The sequence below is a fragment of the Equus asinus genome, chromosome 2 (assembly GCF_041296235.1).
Source record: "Equus asinus isolate D_3611 breed Donkey chromosome 2, EquAss-T2T_v2, whole genome shotgun sequence".
NCBI classification, from domain to species: domain Eukaryota; kingdom Metazoa; phylum Chordata; class Mammalia; order Perissodactyla; family Equidae; genus Equus; species Equus asinus.
Genome location: NC_091791.1, coordinates 160,165,736 through 160,182,160, shown reverse-complemented (window position 1 = coordinate 160,182,160; position 16,425 = coordinate 160,165,736).

Sequence of the window (16,425 nt, the reverse complement as noted above, 5' to 3'; positions counted from 1 at the left end):
GGAAAAAGGTAAAAAGGAGGCAGAAACATTCTGTGAATGAAGTTTCTCGTTCCCCTTGGTATAAGCTCAGAGCTGAGCAACCTCCTGACTGAGCACCCACCTCTCAGCGGGTGTCAAAATGCCTATGTGTGTCATGTCCAGGCAGATTCATCACAGTTAGAGAGAATAATGTGATTATGGTAAATCTCTTATCAGTGTGGCTTATTATTACCAGGAACTTTAATTGATTCGAACTACAGACTCAACAGGGAAATAAACCTCACAGATTTGCTGAAATCTCCAGCAAACTAAGCCAAAGCACAGTTGTTCATTCAAACCCATACCCCCCCCAAAATAAACTTAGTGAACCATTTTGAATGCATTTTTCAACTTATTGAGGAAATTTAAAATCAGATCAGTATATTTTCTAAATGGCATCTGAGCAAAATTAACTTAAATTGGTTGGTTATCAAGAATGTTGTAGTGAATGTATTGGTAGTCTCAGGGTTGTGCTGGTAATGTTTAATAATAGGTTTTCTGGGGGAAAAATATATGTATAAAATTATATATGCTATACGGTATATACTTTATATAATACTTATACATGTTATAAATTTTACTAATATAAAGAATGTACAACATATAACTTATAAGTAATAATAAAGTGCAAAATACTTTTTATTGCAAATTCCATAAAGCCAATTGATTCTCACAGAATGCTTTTGTTGATTTTTTCTAAACTCTTGTATCTACAACCATTCTATGCTTGCAGTTAACAAATGAATTTAATTCTATAACTCAATACAAAATTTACTAAATATTTAAAAAAATTAAAAACACGAATCAGTGTCATTCTGATCTGAATGTTGGTTGACATTTTCATTTATGTTACTGAGTAATATGAAAGTGAAACAGGGGAGATATATGTCACAACTTCAACCATTTGTCAATTACGTGAATGACTTTGGTGGTTCAAGTAATGGCTTGTGAAAACTAGAAGAACACTTCTTCAATTTTTTGTGTTATTCACAATAAAATGGCTACAGACACAAGACACTTTTAAGTTTAATCTGCAATAGCAACATTTTCTCCATCATTTTCTTAAATCTAGACAACCAGTAAAACAATAAATCAAATGCTGATTTGTATTGTTTGACTATTTCCATGATGTAAGTACTCACACCATAACCTTTTTCAGATTCTTGGCCAACATGATGTCACTGACTACAGGGTTGGGGGGAGATGCACAGTAGCCCACCATTATGTAGTATTTCCCCCACACAGATACAAAACATCAAAAGCATAGACAATAGAATGATGTAGTAAAAATAATTAGAGATTGATCACTTTTGAGTATTTATTACTTTTGCTTTAATATATTTTAATTGTAAGCTTATATAACTTAATTTTTGATAATGGCTGTGTTTAACTGCCAGCATTCAAAATTCCTGAGTCTAACAGTTGACTCTCACAAGCTCGCACAAAGCAGCTCCAAGTGCGCAACTGATTGTCTATCCAATGCTCGGTCTCCCTTCTTCCTTCCTTTGTGCTCAGATATCTCACCTCCTTCACGTCCTCACTCATGACTTGGAGGAAGATGACTTCATGCTCAGTTCGAAGGGTAGTCTGCAGCCTGTCATGCTAATCCGTTCCCCTTCTTGGTTGAAGAATTGTCACGTAACAGAGTTCTGGCCAATAAGGTGCAAAGTGAAGTCTGCTGGAGGAGTTATGGAAGAAGTTTCCTTATTCTTAGAAAAGAGGCCTGGGAAGAGGTGGTCCCTTTTCTCTCTCCAGATATCGTCACAACTAAAGGACTCAGGAATGGGCATAGCTATTTTCCTGCCAGGCTGAAGATGAAATCAATTCATAAAAGAATGTAGAGCCATCAGTATCACTGAGAGAGGTAGAGCTGGAACCCCAACACCCCAACACCCCACCCTTGGAGGCCACCTTACTGCTCATCCTCTTGTTACATGAGATCATAAACATCCCTACTGTTTAAGCTCATTTGAGTTGGAGTTTTCAATTACCTGCAACTGAAAGTTAAGTTGCTTCCTGCTCTGCAGGGAGTTTGGGAAATACAAAAGCATGAGATAAATTGGCCTCTTAAGAAGCTCAACTCCTGATTGGGAGATGAGCCTAACTCAGAAGAAACAAGGACAAACAATCCAATACAGGTTATAAGTAACTGGGTTTTAAGTTGAGGTATAATTGACAGAACATTCTATAAGTTTAAGGTGTAAAACATAATGATTTGATATTTGCAGATATTGCAAAAAGATCACCACAATAAGTCTAGTTAACATTCATCACCACACATAATTACAGTTTTTTTCCCTGTGATGAGAACTTTTAAGATCTACTCTCTTAGCATCTTTTACGTACACAACATAATATTATTAACGATAGTCCCCATGCTGTACTTACATCCCTAGGACTTACTTATTTTTAATTGGAAGTTTGTACCTTTTGACCCTGTTCACCTATAAGATTCTGTTTTTTACACTTCGCAGCATAGACTCTGAATTTAATAGGATTTCAAAGGAAAGTTTGATCAGCAAGGCTAGAGTCACCATCGACGGCTTCATGGAAGGGACAGGGTTTGGGTCAGGTCATAAAGAATGAGCAAGGTTTGAGAAAAGAGGGAATAGCATTTCATTTGATGAGGGAAGATCAATGGAGAGACTCCTAAGAATGTCACCCAGAGTCATGTTCTGTTGGCTGCAAGCATCCTGAGGGTCAAAGAATATATTTTCTCACTTTGCAGAAAACTTGGATCTATACTTTTTGTTCATTTGTGCATTGACTACCCTTTATGGGCATTTTTGTAGGTTCAAACATGCACTTTTTAAATTCCTTGGGAATTGTGAAGAGTATACCATTACAGATATGCCTAATTCCATTCTCATCTCTTTCTCTTCTCCCTTCCTGGTCTCTTGGCATTTCCTTTATACTCTCGGCCTGTCAGTGCCCACTCAGGTGGCATAATGGGATATCTACACTCCTGCTTTGAGGCAAGGCTGCTCTCTCATTTCTAACTGGCAATTGCCTGTACTTATTTTTTTTGAAAAGCAAAGCCAAGAAGGAGAATCCATGGTCTCCCTTGGTATAGTATTTACACCATTCTACTCTCATCATCTGAGAATTCCTTCCCACTTTTCCCCCAAATCCCCACTGATGATGCGTAGGACCACAGTTCCCTCATCTGATCCTCAACCGTTGTCTTTCGCTTATGGAAAATAGCTTTGTATACTGGAACCTTCTGGCAAAACTTTTAAGTGTATATGTGACCTAAGGGGAATGTAACTGAGTTGTTTTTAATCTCCTTCAGAGGGGCTGATGGTCTATTGGCAATAGCCAGCAGAAAGAATTGAATTTTTAGGAGATTTTCACAGACCCAGGAAGAATAAATGGTAACTGAGCCCTGATGCGTCTTTGGGACCACAGTTCACCTTGCTTGGTTCTTTGCCCAGTGAGAGGCATGCACTCTTGGAGGCCAGCAGTGCTTTGCTCAGGAGGGCAAACAAATTAATATGAAGACAGAGGGCTTCAAAGAAGAAAGACAAAGAGATATGGTGAGAAACAGAAACCATAAAACCCGTCAGAACCAGCATGCATATTTATCCCAGGTTTCTTCTCAATATTCTACATAAAACTAGCCTACTTCATCAAAATTTCAACATAGGCTATTGTGCACAAGGAAGAGCCTTATAAATTGGCTTGAATTCATATCAATATTTCTTTTGGCTTTGCTGTTCCCTAACTGACAGCAATATTTCCTCCTTAGGTCTAAAAAGCATTAGTTATTCCCACAGTTACTTACTTAAGGTAAACACTAAGATTTTTCTGGAGAAGTTGTTTCTCACAATTGTAGTGAAGTGCTTTTAGGTCTCAGGGGGAAAACACCTACCTGTTTTTTTTTAATGACTTAGGTTTGTAAATTGGCGAAGTAACAAGGCAGGTCTGAGGCACAGGCCCTAATGGCTCATTACAAGTTGGGGAATGCCCAAGCATGAAGGCAGAGAGGAGGGGTGGGGAGGATTGCCAGGGAAGACAATGGAGAAAGATCTGCTTGGGAGGGTGGGGGACAAAACGCTGAAGGGCCTGGGTTTGAATCCCAGCTCTACCATTGACCAACTGTTATCTGAGGCAAATTATGTATCCTCTCTGTATCTTAGTTTACTCATGTATAAAATGGGGATAATAGTAGTTCCTGCTTCTCAGACTTAGTACCAGGATCAAATGAGTTAATATTTGCAAAGTTGTGGCACATGGAAAAAATGTGTAGGTGCTAAATAAATAAAAATTCAGGACTCTAAGTTGCACACAATAGATACCAGCCCTTGTCAATTTAAGCAGATTCGGACTTGAAGAAGATTTGGCTAGCTCCTAGAATGTTTTAGACGAATAGATGGGCAGGCCACAGAGTTGGTCCCATGAAGATATCGTAGGCATGAAGAGCAAAGACATCACAGATAATGCAGTTTGCCAATGTCACAATGCTGGAGCCAGGATGTTGCCACTGAAAACTGGAAGTAGTAGCCTCCAATCTACCCAAAAGAAGTTCTATAGCATCTCTGCTTTCTTCTGCCACCAGCCTCTGATTCCACATCTAGAGTGAGTGGAGCCTCATGTCTGGGGTGGGGTAGATTAGGGCTCATGTCATAACTGCAAGGGAGCTTCTATAGTGGGAGGTGAGCTCTGCCTCACAAATTTGGGAATTTCCCAATATTCAAAATAAAATTCAGACACTGAGAAGTTAAAAAAAAATGCTAAATGAGCAGAGGGCACCAAGAAAGTATGATTACAGGAATATTAAATGAAAGAACCTGCAAATCCACAAACAAGGCTGGACAAATTGTAGGCTATCTACAAATAACTATTGATCAAATCTGGGTGAGAAGTTGTTATAAAGGGATGAAGAACGCATAGAAAAGTAAATCACCCAGAATTCCTTAAGGAGATCAGCAACAGTGCAGGGGCAATACTGTGTTTTCAAACACAAGTCTGCCTTTGTCAATTTTTTCCTCCTTTCTCAAGGCTCTTGTTTCTACATTCCTACATCCCAGGCCTTTCATCTACTGCAACTCTCCTCTCCTCTCCTCACCCCAAGGACTACTCCACATTCCGTTTTTGTTCTTAATCAACTATTGATTCATTTTCTTGCAAAGGTGTTCACCAAAAATTGAGGTGGCAGCTGATAAACCATCAATGTGTGAGGTTTCCCAGGAACATTTGCATTTCAAGAGAAAAACAAAGCCTTCTAGCTCTGGAGGAGTGACAAAAGAGTGGGGACAGTATTTTGTGGCAAACAGCTCTTCCCAGCACTCTGTAAATTCACTCTAGCTAAAGCACTTGCCTGCAATGCCAACCCAGCTCTGTAAAGGGCCCTTCCTCTTGTTGAGTGGCGACAAATGAGGCAGACTTGTCTACAGACACAAGCTTCTGAGGGTCACCCACTGAGCATGTGCCCATCACAGGGTGAACACCCCCAAACCTTTTCCTTCCGGTCATTTTTCACACCACCTATCTTTTGCCCTATGAAGACACAGCCTTTCTTAAAGCCCAGTTTACCCCATTTTTTCCTCTTCCAAAGATTAAAAATAGCACGCTCTTCAATGACCTCAATAATTTAGAACCCATGAATAAGTCATTTGCCCAAGAGGCTACACTGGGGCTTCTATTTTTACTTATAGTCTCTCACCGAGCAAAGTGACCTCGCTCAAGGAGCCAACATTGATACCCGTTGATCTTCTGGCTTCTCAGGGAACGGTTCAGGCAGCGTTTGCAATGCAGAGTCTTTTCTCAGGGGCAAAGATGGATCAATAGGCATCTATGACTTCAGAATGTGAGTAACCAAACATGAACTCAAGCATATATGCCTTGCTCAGAACTCCAGGAGCTGCCTAGAGCATGCCCCAGGAGGAACGCTTTCTGTAAAGTAGTATAAAGTATAATGGCCTTCCCTGGGGCCCCTTTTTCCCTAAGATGCCATTTTCCAAACATTGAACCTCAACAGAAGAGCACTATGATAGCTCAGGATCCTAAACCTGTGGGGTTGCCCCAAACTCCCAACCACATGCCTCTTTCATCTCCCATCAGCACGCATTCCCCTGCCCCATCTCCTCTATGTACTACTTTCAGGAAGGTTAAGTATTTGCTCTGGGCCAATCCAATGGTCACTGAGAGGACTCCACCTCTGGCCTTTTGGCCACTAGTTCATAAAAATAACTTTAATTATTTTTCTCCATAGTCTCATACCCAGAATTGTCCCCTTTCCTCAAGATATCCATAACACTCTCAACCCTAGTGTTCTGCTGGCATCCCCAGCCCAAGGTTCCAAGGGATCTAGTCTTACTTTTTATTAACCCCCATCCATAACCTTCCATACTGGTTGTACAATGCTGCGCTCTCAGTGTGAAGCTACATCAAGCTCTTCCATATGACCTCATGTCTCCTGATTCACAAAAGTATTAACTCATTCCCACCCCCTCCCCCTGGAAAAATGCCCGTTCCTCTTCCTGAGGCTTACTCCCTGCCCTGCCAACAGGAAGAGACATAGATTTCAGAAAGTGAAGAACTCCTACTGTTCACCTTTTACCTCTTACTGTTTCCCTTCTACAAAATAAGTAATTTTTGTGTCACATTTAGTGAAAATTTACCATGTGGCAGGGGCAGTGCTTACTGCTGTCTTGAAGTAAATCATTAACTTTTTTCTAAAATTTCTCCAATGTACTGTTATTTTCCTCATTTTACACAAAAAGAAAGTGAGGCACAGGAACTGGTTCACGGTCACAAGGGCAGAAGCAGGTTTGAATCCAGGAAGTCTCATTGCAGAAACTATTAATTACTAAACTCTGTGGGACATAAGATCCTAGCCTCTTGCTCTCCTTAGTGCACAAGAACCCTGCAAGTAAGTGTCCAGTATCTCCTCTGGCTCTGGTATGTCCTCTTTGTCCTCCCTAAAAGATGAGATGGCATCCATTCAGTCACATCCTCTGTGGGTATCCCTTACTTATTATCTATCCCTCTTTCTGCCAGTTTAAGAGAATGAGTTAGCAGGAGTGAATGCCCTTAACAGAGAGCTCCCTGGTCTAAAATTCTTAAATTATTGATGGAGGCCTCATTGAGCCAAGGCAATCTCTGTGGTCCATTCTAACCATATGAAACAATTGTACATTTTCATAAATACAGTGACTTATAATAGCCAATACCAGCCATTAATTCATCCACTTTGTTTACAAAGTGTCTGCTTCTGTTATGAGCTAGGTGCTGGATTGGATAACCTTAAAGATCCCTTCCAATTTTGAGGATCTATAATTCTAAGAGAAAATTGAAGTGAGCCTAGAAGAATGCATTGGATTTTGTAGAGAGGAGACAAGGAGGGAAAGCTTCCCATATCATGTTAGTGAAGGATAGTGATAAGCACAATAGTGGCTTAACTAGGAGTGGAGAATAGATATCTCTGGTAGAGCAAAGGGAAAACTTTAGGAAATCATGAAAATTATAGTTGAATGGGTAGACTGGGCCAGGCTATTGGATGTCTCGAAAATCAGGCAGAGGAATTTCAAGCTGGTGCTATAAGCAAGGGAAAGCCATTGTCACGATTCTGAGCTGGGGAATCCTATGAAGAACACAGCGTCTTTAGGGTAAGAAACCAGTGGTCATCACCCAGTGAAAGCAAACCTTCCCTCTCATCATATAGAATTCAATGAAAATTAACACTTCCATTAGCGTGGAAAATTAACATTCCTGTGGCCTAGATGCATAGCACAGAAACAGGAACAGAAGGCAATTCTCTCCCCTTTCACGGTTCTCATTTTCTCTGTAACCTTCATCTCTCAGATCACGATGATGTGGTTTGCTAGATGTTCCAAAGGCTGCTAATGAGATGCAGCTATAATCTATTCACTTCATAGCCTTCGCTAGAAACCAAACTACCCTCTTCACCTCTGCATTTCCAGGGTGTTCGCGGGGGAGGGCACAGTATGGTCTGTGTGGGCCATGGGGAGAGGGAAGTCCTCACTCAGGAAGGTCATTACTTCTCATTAAGCCTCAGGGAAGGGAGGGGACATAGGCCACTCACTGCCACAAGGTCACAACAAACAAGGACAAACCATGCAGGAAAGGAAGTGTGGATGCTTGAATACAGAAATAGTTTGGGAACAAAGAAGAGAAAACCAAGAAGAGACTTAAGTACCCAAAGGGCATCTGACCAAAACAAGAGTAACCAGTATTTCTCTAACATCACAGAGGACAGAACAAGAAAGAATCAGGCTTACAGGGTCGCAAGACGATAATATTATCCTTGCAGGCAAGCTGGCTTCTTAACAAGGGCTGTTAACAGGCCAGGTCACCTCTGAAGGTTGTGAAATCTGCTTATTTAGATCTTTAAAAATAGCTCTAAATTATATTTGCCTGGGAGTGGGCTAAGAAATGAAGATATATATTGGAAGATAGGAGGGTGCGCTAGTTAGCCTTTCAGAGTCTTTCCTAATCAAGTAATTATGACTCTTTCTTTTGAGTTGAATTAAATTAACGTAGCCCAAATTTATTGAGAATGGTTAAGATCTGGCGTGGTTTTTGTGCGTGTTCTTGCCCTCTGCCTTCACTTTCTTATTCCCTCTGTTTCAGATTCTCCCAGGCCCATCTATCTCCCTTCAAAAGTCTGTGCTTGACTGCTCCAGGGCCCAAGGAATAGGCCATGCTTCCACAGTCTGCAATACATACAGTCTTTGCCACTCACTTAAGCAGCTGATCGTAAACTATTTTGTATTCTTTATTGTTGGCCAAGCATTGGTTTTTGATCCTAACTTACTTCCAACTCAATAAGGCAGAGGCAATATTTTATATCTCGTCATTTTCCCCTAGAATTCTGGGCAGGATCCTGCTGTTTAATAAATCTTTATTGATTGACAGCAAAAGAAGCATCTAATAAATTGTATATATATAATTAAATATTTATTGAGCGTCTACATGTGTGAGGTGCTTTGAAGTCTTTATTTAGCAATTTTCTCAAACACTAGCACTTTTAGAAAACAGCCTCTAGTGTAAATTAAGATTTTGTTAACCAAGTGTTTTGGCACAGGCAAGATGTTGGTTACTCAGGACACGATCGTATACAGACTACCAGTAAACATAATTTAGAAACTAGATTCCTGAATGCAGAAAAGAAGAGTTGGAGAAAAAATTTTAGTTGAAAATTGAGCAGAAATGATGCAGGGTCGGTGAGCCGAGGAGTTGAAAGAAAGATTTCTCAGACTCTTAAGATCTGGCACTAGTGCTCTTTTATTTAGAGAATAGTGTAGCATGGGGACAGGGCCCATGGGCAGGCAGAGCAGCTGCTGCTGCCCCCGCTGGCATGGGGACAGGACCCATGGGCAGGCAGAGCTGGTGCGTGGGGACAGGACCCACGGGCAGTCAGAGCTCCTGCTGCTGCCCCGAGTTGAGGGTTAGGGCTAATTTTATAAGGCATGGGTATGTGAGCCATTTCTTTACAAGATAAAGGAAAGAACATGAAAAAAAAAAGTTAAAATGGTACCAGTGCAGGTGGGGTCTGGTCATTGGGTGATCCCATGACATTTAGACAAGAATCAAATCGGATTAAGTAAAGGTTAGAAAGGTTAGACGCTACCACCCTAAACCAGTTACATGAGATTGCCAGACAGCAACCAACTTAAGTTCTTGCCTTCCCCATTAAGAGCTTCTAGGGACAAGGTCATCTCTCCTCTTCTTCCTGGTACAGAGAGGGAGGCACCTTTTACAGATAGAGATTTACCTTGCAAATGTAAATGTGTCCCAACAAGGGCAAGTTCCATTCCCCAGAGCCTCCTTCCCTGTCCCAGTTTATCGAAAGCAATCAGCCCCAAACAGTCCCGATGCCAAAGAGACACATCCTGGGGTGGCCAATTTCAGGTCCCTACAAGGTCATCCCCCCTTCCTTCACAAACGCAAATGTCTCTCAAAAGGGCAAGCAAAATTCCAATCCTCGGAGCCTGCTTCTCATCTGTAGTTTTAAAAGTAACCAGCCTAAAATCCTCATCATAAACCGTTTTAAAATTAAGCAGCCTAAAAATCCTCATCAGAAATCATGATTGAAAAATAGGATATTGGAGAATATTGAATATATAGTGCAGACTAACATGACAGTTTGTCTTGACACTTGCAGTTAGGTGAATAAAAGGAAGACTGGTGGAACCCAAGAGAATTATGAGTGTTGGTTTAGGAGCAGCAGTCACATGTGTACAGTGGTGGACTGCTTTGTTTGAGAAAACCAACCTGGAGACTTTTGATGCCAAATTGGTCTGGAGTCCTAGGAACCTATGGACAAATTCTCAGGAATGATCTGTTTGCACAGTGAAAGAAAGAAACAGTCCACTGTGGTCTAGAGACAATGATCAACTTAAAGCCCTAATGGACAGAAGGTAAAGATTAGTAGAAAGTATAAATCTTGATTTCTTTAAATCTTTCTCCTTAAGTATCATCCTTGAAAATATTGCATCTTTAAATTTGCCATACTTAATCTTCAGAAAAAATAATGACTATCGAGTAGAAGGCCTAGGCAGTTCTCCATTAACCTGGCTGACAAAGTAAAAAAGTTAGGAAATCTGGGTGACAAGGTTACAACTCCATAAGCAAGGCATAATCACTGTTCTATTACTGAGGATTTGGTAAATTACCTTAATCACAGTCAAAGTATCTGAGAAGGGCCAGTCCTACAGTGATAAAACTGTAAAATATCCTAATGTCATATCATAAATGGATTACAATTTCATGATGAATAGACTACAATCAAATACCAAATAATGACAGGAAATAGCCTTCAATGATTCAGAGGTCCTTAATAATCCTACTCTACCCTAGGGTTACGCTTACGAGCCTTCACTTTGAGCCATGAAAACCTGGACACTTGAACACCCGGACATTTGAATTTTGTGATTATTTGAACATAATTCCAGTCTTATCGTAGATCACAAAATAAATAATTATGAGGCAGCATTTAGATCTGACATGCTTTCCCTGTTTTGCAGGAAATGGGAAGAATTTAGCTATCTATGAGATTCTTTGTACTTTTACATTGTTGTTATTAATGACGACTGAAATAACATTTGAGTTTTTCTCAATCATTTTATCAGTACTTCCCAAACTCTTTCCCATTTTGGCACAAATTGGAAATATATGAATGGCACCCTGGAAACATGGAGGTTACTGGGCTCGGGCGTCCCAGTGCCCCTTCCTGCTGGCTCTGGAGGAAGAGATCTAGATCTCTGCTCACCTAAAACCCATCTGTGGATCCTAGTGCAGCTCTGGAGATGGATGGCTAGTTCTGGGCCACCTCACCTGTGGTCCTCTGACTGTCATGAAAACATGTTCTCCCAGCATCCTCATCCTCACTGAACCTAGCATCTTGAGTGAGTAGAAAGCAGATAAGCAGCCTCAGGGAAAGGAGGACTGGCATGCATTCCTGAATGGAGTGAGCAGAAACACTTGTACGTAGGCAGTGGCAGCTGTTGTCCTCAGGGAATTTTGCTGACAGTATGAGAATGGGGCATGAGGTCACAGAAACCCTGGTTTGGCCAGAACAGCATGGTGTCCAAGGCAGCTGATCTGTTCATCCAGATTGAAAAGATTTCTTCCCCTGCTGCTCTCCCACCCTCCCCTTCTCCCTGCCGGTCTGAGTGATAATTGTAAAGCCATGCAGTTCCTTTCAGAAGTAGGCCACGGGAGCTAGGGCTGGGTGTTTTCATCGCTGGCATGTTGCAATTATCACCAAGGATGGCTCTGATGACAGCATAATACATGTGGTGTTTTGTGCTAAAAAAGTCAATGCCAGTGGCTTAAAGAGCAAAACTTCTCAGTGATCCAAGCACAGTTTCAATATGACATATGATCTGTGTGGGCCCCAGTTCATGGTCACCTTTCTTCACCCTCAAGATTATTCCTACAAAGTAGTCTATAGATCTAGTCTTTGGGAAGCCATGAAAGAGAAATTCTTCTCTATTCAGGAACTCTTCACCTCTTAACAGAGAGGCAAGAGAATGCTTTATATAGAGCCTGTGTCAAAGCCCAGAATTTAAATTTATCTGAACTGGAGTGGAAGATGTTAGCCTCAGAATAGGACTTTAAGAAAGTCCTAATCCTAAATTTACCACTTAGTGGCTGCGTTACTCTGAAGATTTTAATTAACTTCTCTGACCCTCACAGTAAAAAAAAGTATAGTAATATCTACAGACTTGGATATTACAGACTTGTTAGAATTACATGACTAAATGTAAGTGAGATACTTAGACCAAAGCCTGGCCCTATGCAAATACTACATAAATAGTACTTATTGCTGTTGCTATATTTGTAGTTATTATTACATATACCACTCGTGTTCTTAGGAAAGGAACTCGATAAAAGAAAATTATTATCCATGATTGCTAAGTTCTTCTTAGTACTAACCAAATAGGATGACTATGACATAGATGCACACACATTTTGCTTAATGACAGCAATACGTTTTGAGAAATGTGTCGTTATGCGATTTTGTCATTGTTCGAACATCATAAAGTATACTTACACAAACCTAGATGGCATAGCCTACCGCACACCTAGGCTCTATGGTGCTAATCTTATGGGACCACTGTCATATATGCAGCCTGTTCTTGACTGAAGCATCGTTGGGTGGCACATGACTTTAATTATGATCATGGTACCATTTGTAATCTCTTCAAAAATCTTAATATGCCATGTTGGTGAGAAGCTTGAACAATAATCCCAAATAAGAGGAGGGCAATTTGGAACATATACCCCACCCCCCAACCAGAGCAATCTGTAAACTCAAAAATTTCTTTAGATGACAAGAAGTTAGTTAAGTATTCTTTTGCTGGACAAGTTAAAAAATGAATATAATATATATTTAATGTTGACATTTTTATACCAAAAGCTATAGCTTAATCTTTCATATTATTGAGCCATCTAAAATAAGTTAACTTTTCACATTAGATGACAAGTTTTATTTATCTAACCATGAATTGCCAACCTGAAAAGGTTTTGCCTTATTCATTATTCAACATTAAGGATCTACTTTTCACTTTGAGGTGAGTTACTAATTTATAGACCGCTTTTACCTTAAGTTATCTGGTGACAGAGCACAGTTCCAGAAGTAGATTTTGAAGGTAAGCAGCTTAAAGCAGGAGAATATTTAAGTCAGCTCGATGTTTACTCAATAATTCATCAAAAGGAAACAATGAAAGGGAAGTTAGTCTTAGGCAGAAAAATATCTTCTTCACAGTCATATTCAGCTATTAAGTTTTCCTTAAGTAGCGTGTTTTATGCGATTGCATTAAGAAATCATTATATTTCTGCAACTAAACCGGCAGAGAGTAAAGACCTTGGTGTGCTGGCTATTTTAAAAGACAGACTCAACATTCATTTAGAAATCACAGAGTAATAGTTTTCCCATTAACAGGTTCAGAGAACGTCCACTCAAGGTAAGAATGCATGAAACCAAGAGACCAGGGCTATATTATCCTTCCAAATTAGCATTTATTATAAAATGGGACTTTCAAGGGTTTTCATCCTATTATTAATTATTCTTCCCCTTCTCCTTCTTCTTTTTAAAGTACAGAATATTGAGGCAAAATAAAGGACCTCATCTTGTCCAGTCTCATCATTGTGCATAAATGGCAGTAAAGCTTAGTGGTCAAGAGTGGAGGTTCAGGAGTCAGCCTGGCTGAGTTCAACATCCTGGCTCAGCCACTCCCCAGCTGTGCGACCTTGGAAATCACTTGGCCAGGCTATTTACTTGTCTGTACTTTAGTTTTCTGAACTATAAAATGAAAGTACAGAATAATGAAAGCATGTACAGTATTGGGCTACTATGAGAAGTAAATGGGGCCACACATACACGTTAGATGTTATTACAAATGGGAGAAATGAAGCTATGGCGAGTTAAGGGATTTGTGTTAGTTTCGTTATCTCGTCGGCAGTGGAGTCCAGTCTCCTCACTAGAGTTCAAGACACCATATTCTACAAGTGAACAGCATGGTAGTGGACATAGATCCTTTCTGTCTAAACAGCGTCTACTCCTCCTTCTTCTGGTAATAGCGAATTAAAGTTTCCTTTGGAGAGCCACCTGATCTCCACTCTTAGTCCATGTATCTCAGCTTTAGTTTTGGAGAATGAGGGAGGGAGTGTCACTTAACTCAAGCCTGGGCAATCAGAGCCACCCCGGCCACAAGGTTTGGTTCAGGGAGGGGCAATGTGATTCCAGGTCAATGGGATGCCATCCAGGACTTTTGCCAGAACAATTGGGAGGGAGAAGCTCTTGTTCAAAAGATGTGACTATTAAGATATAAGCTCAGAGCCCCTAGCGGCCACCTTGCTTCTAAGAATGTAAAGCCTGAGTGAAAAAGAAGCCAAAATAGATAGAAAAATGGATCATAAATGGAGAGAGAAATATGACATCACTTGAACACTTGGATCAGTCACACCTGAAGGTCAGGGAGCTCCATCCTTGGGCATTGCATTTAGTCAGCCAATAAAGTGACTGCTGTCATTCACATTGAAAAAGTTCTGATTTATGCAGGCATTTAAACAATATACCACGTAGTTCTAGCCTCAGGAACAAGCTGGAGTATTTTCTTGTATGAAAGTACTCTGAAACACAAATCTTCCTGTTACAACATGGAGAATCAATTCAACAGGCCTCCCTACTCCAGGAGATTTTCTTAGTGTCTTGGTCAGGTAAGCATCGGGCAGGCAACAGAGGGTGGCGTCTGGAGTCAGTCCTGAACTGGAACCCCAGCCCTTCCACTGGTTAGTCTCTTTTCCTTGGCTGGTTACTTAACCTCCCCAAGTCTTAGTTGACTTATCGGAATAGATTATTGCAATGGTTCCATGAGATGATGCATGCAAAATACTAAGCTTGAAGAACACAGCAATGATACTTGTAAGGATGACTAATGTTTGTTGCTGTGCACTAGACTCCGCTGAGCACCTTACAGATATTAGCTCACTGAATCCTCATGACGACCCAGTGTGGTAGGGGCTCCATGCCTCATTTTGCAGTTGAGGAAACAGAGAGAGACGGAGAGACAGAAAGAGAGAGTGAGGTTAAGTAATTTTCACCAATCTGGACAACGAGTAAGTAAGTGTTGGAGCCAGAATTCTTGTTTCAGAAGCCAAGCTCATTACCACTCTGCTAAATTGCCTCTCCTTTTGCCCAATAACTATTAGCTGCTGAGGTTCTTGCTGCTGCTGACTCCTGACATAAGTGCAAAAGGTGACTAAGATTCTAAAGTAGTGATTTTGAAGTAGTTAGGTACAAAGGTTCAAGGATGAATAGGCCATAGGCCCTACTCTAGAAAAGTCCATAATACAGTCAGGAGTGGAGTTGGGTGAGGAGAGACAAGTTAATGGTAACTTCTCTAAGCGTTGGTTTCCTCATGTGTAAAATGGATTTACCTACGTCCCCAGTTTTAGTAAGGGTTAAAGCAGATCTCTATGAAAAGCACTTAGCAAGCTGCCTGAGAATCATCCTCACTACCATTATCAATATAATTACCAATAGTGTCTACAAAACAGGCAGATCATGGCCCACAGTTTACAGATGTATGCAGAATTTGGTTTTACTTAGCGATCTTTTTTGGTGAACAGATCTTGTCTTCATGTTTAAACAAAAGGAAAAAGGAGAAATGAAAAATCTCTGCAACCTGAAAGATTTTGTTTATTAGAAGTCTCCTAATGCCAAGCAAAATGGCCCAGGAAGAACTTCAAAAGCAAAGACAGGAGAATTGCCGCGAGCGTTTGTCCTTCTTGAGTGCTCTACATCCTTGAAGAGGACGCAGCACATGGGACTCTGAGAGATCACATGGAAAGGGGGCAAAGTTTCAGCAGAGAGGAGCTATTCAGCAACTGAAGACCTACTCCACTCTCTGGTACAGTTCTTTCTAGGCAAAGAGCTTGCTGGACCTTGACTTTCTCCAAATGCTGTCTAAGCGGTCGTTTTTAGACTCTTGCTTCTATTTCCTTGGGATGGCCTACACTGAGTGTCAGCTATAACTCCCATCGCCTGCTTTCTGCCACTGTCGTCACTTTTCACATCATGATCACACTCACTCAACCCGTTTTGGGTGGCATGTTCACACACAGACCCCCTCCCCTCGCAGTGGCATTGGGGTCCTTTTCTCCTCTATTCCTTACCACTTCCACCCAACAGCAGAAGAGCAAGAGGCAGTACCTTGGTGCCCCACTTACCATTGGTGGGCATCTCCTGGTGAGTGGTTCTCAGGGACCAAAGCTCCACTTGGCAGTAAAAGCATAAATATAAGACACCCTTGGTCCTCTTGCGTGGAGCAGAAAGAATGACTATCAGAACTACTTTATCTGTAGTGTGCAGCATCCAACAGGAAGATTGATACAAAAGTAGGAATGACATCTACTTGTTTTCAGTGGGTAATG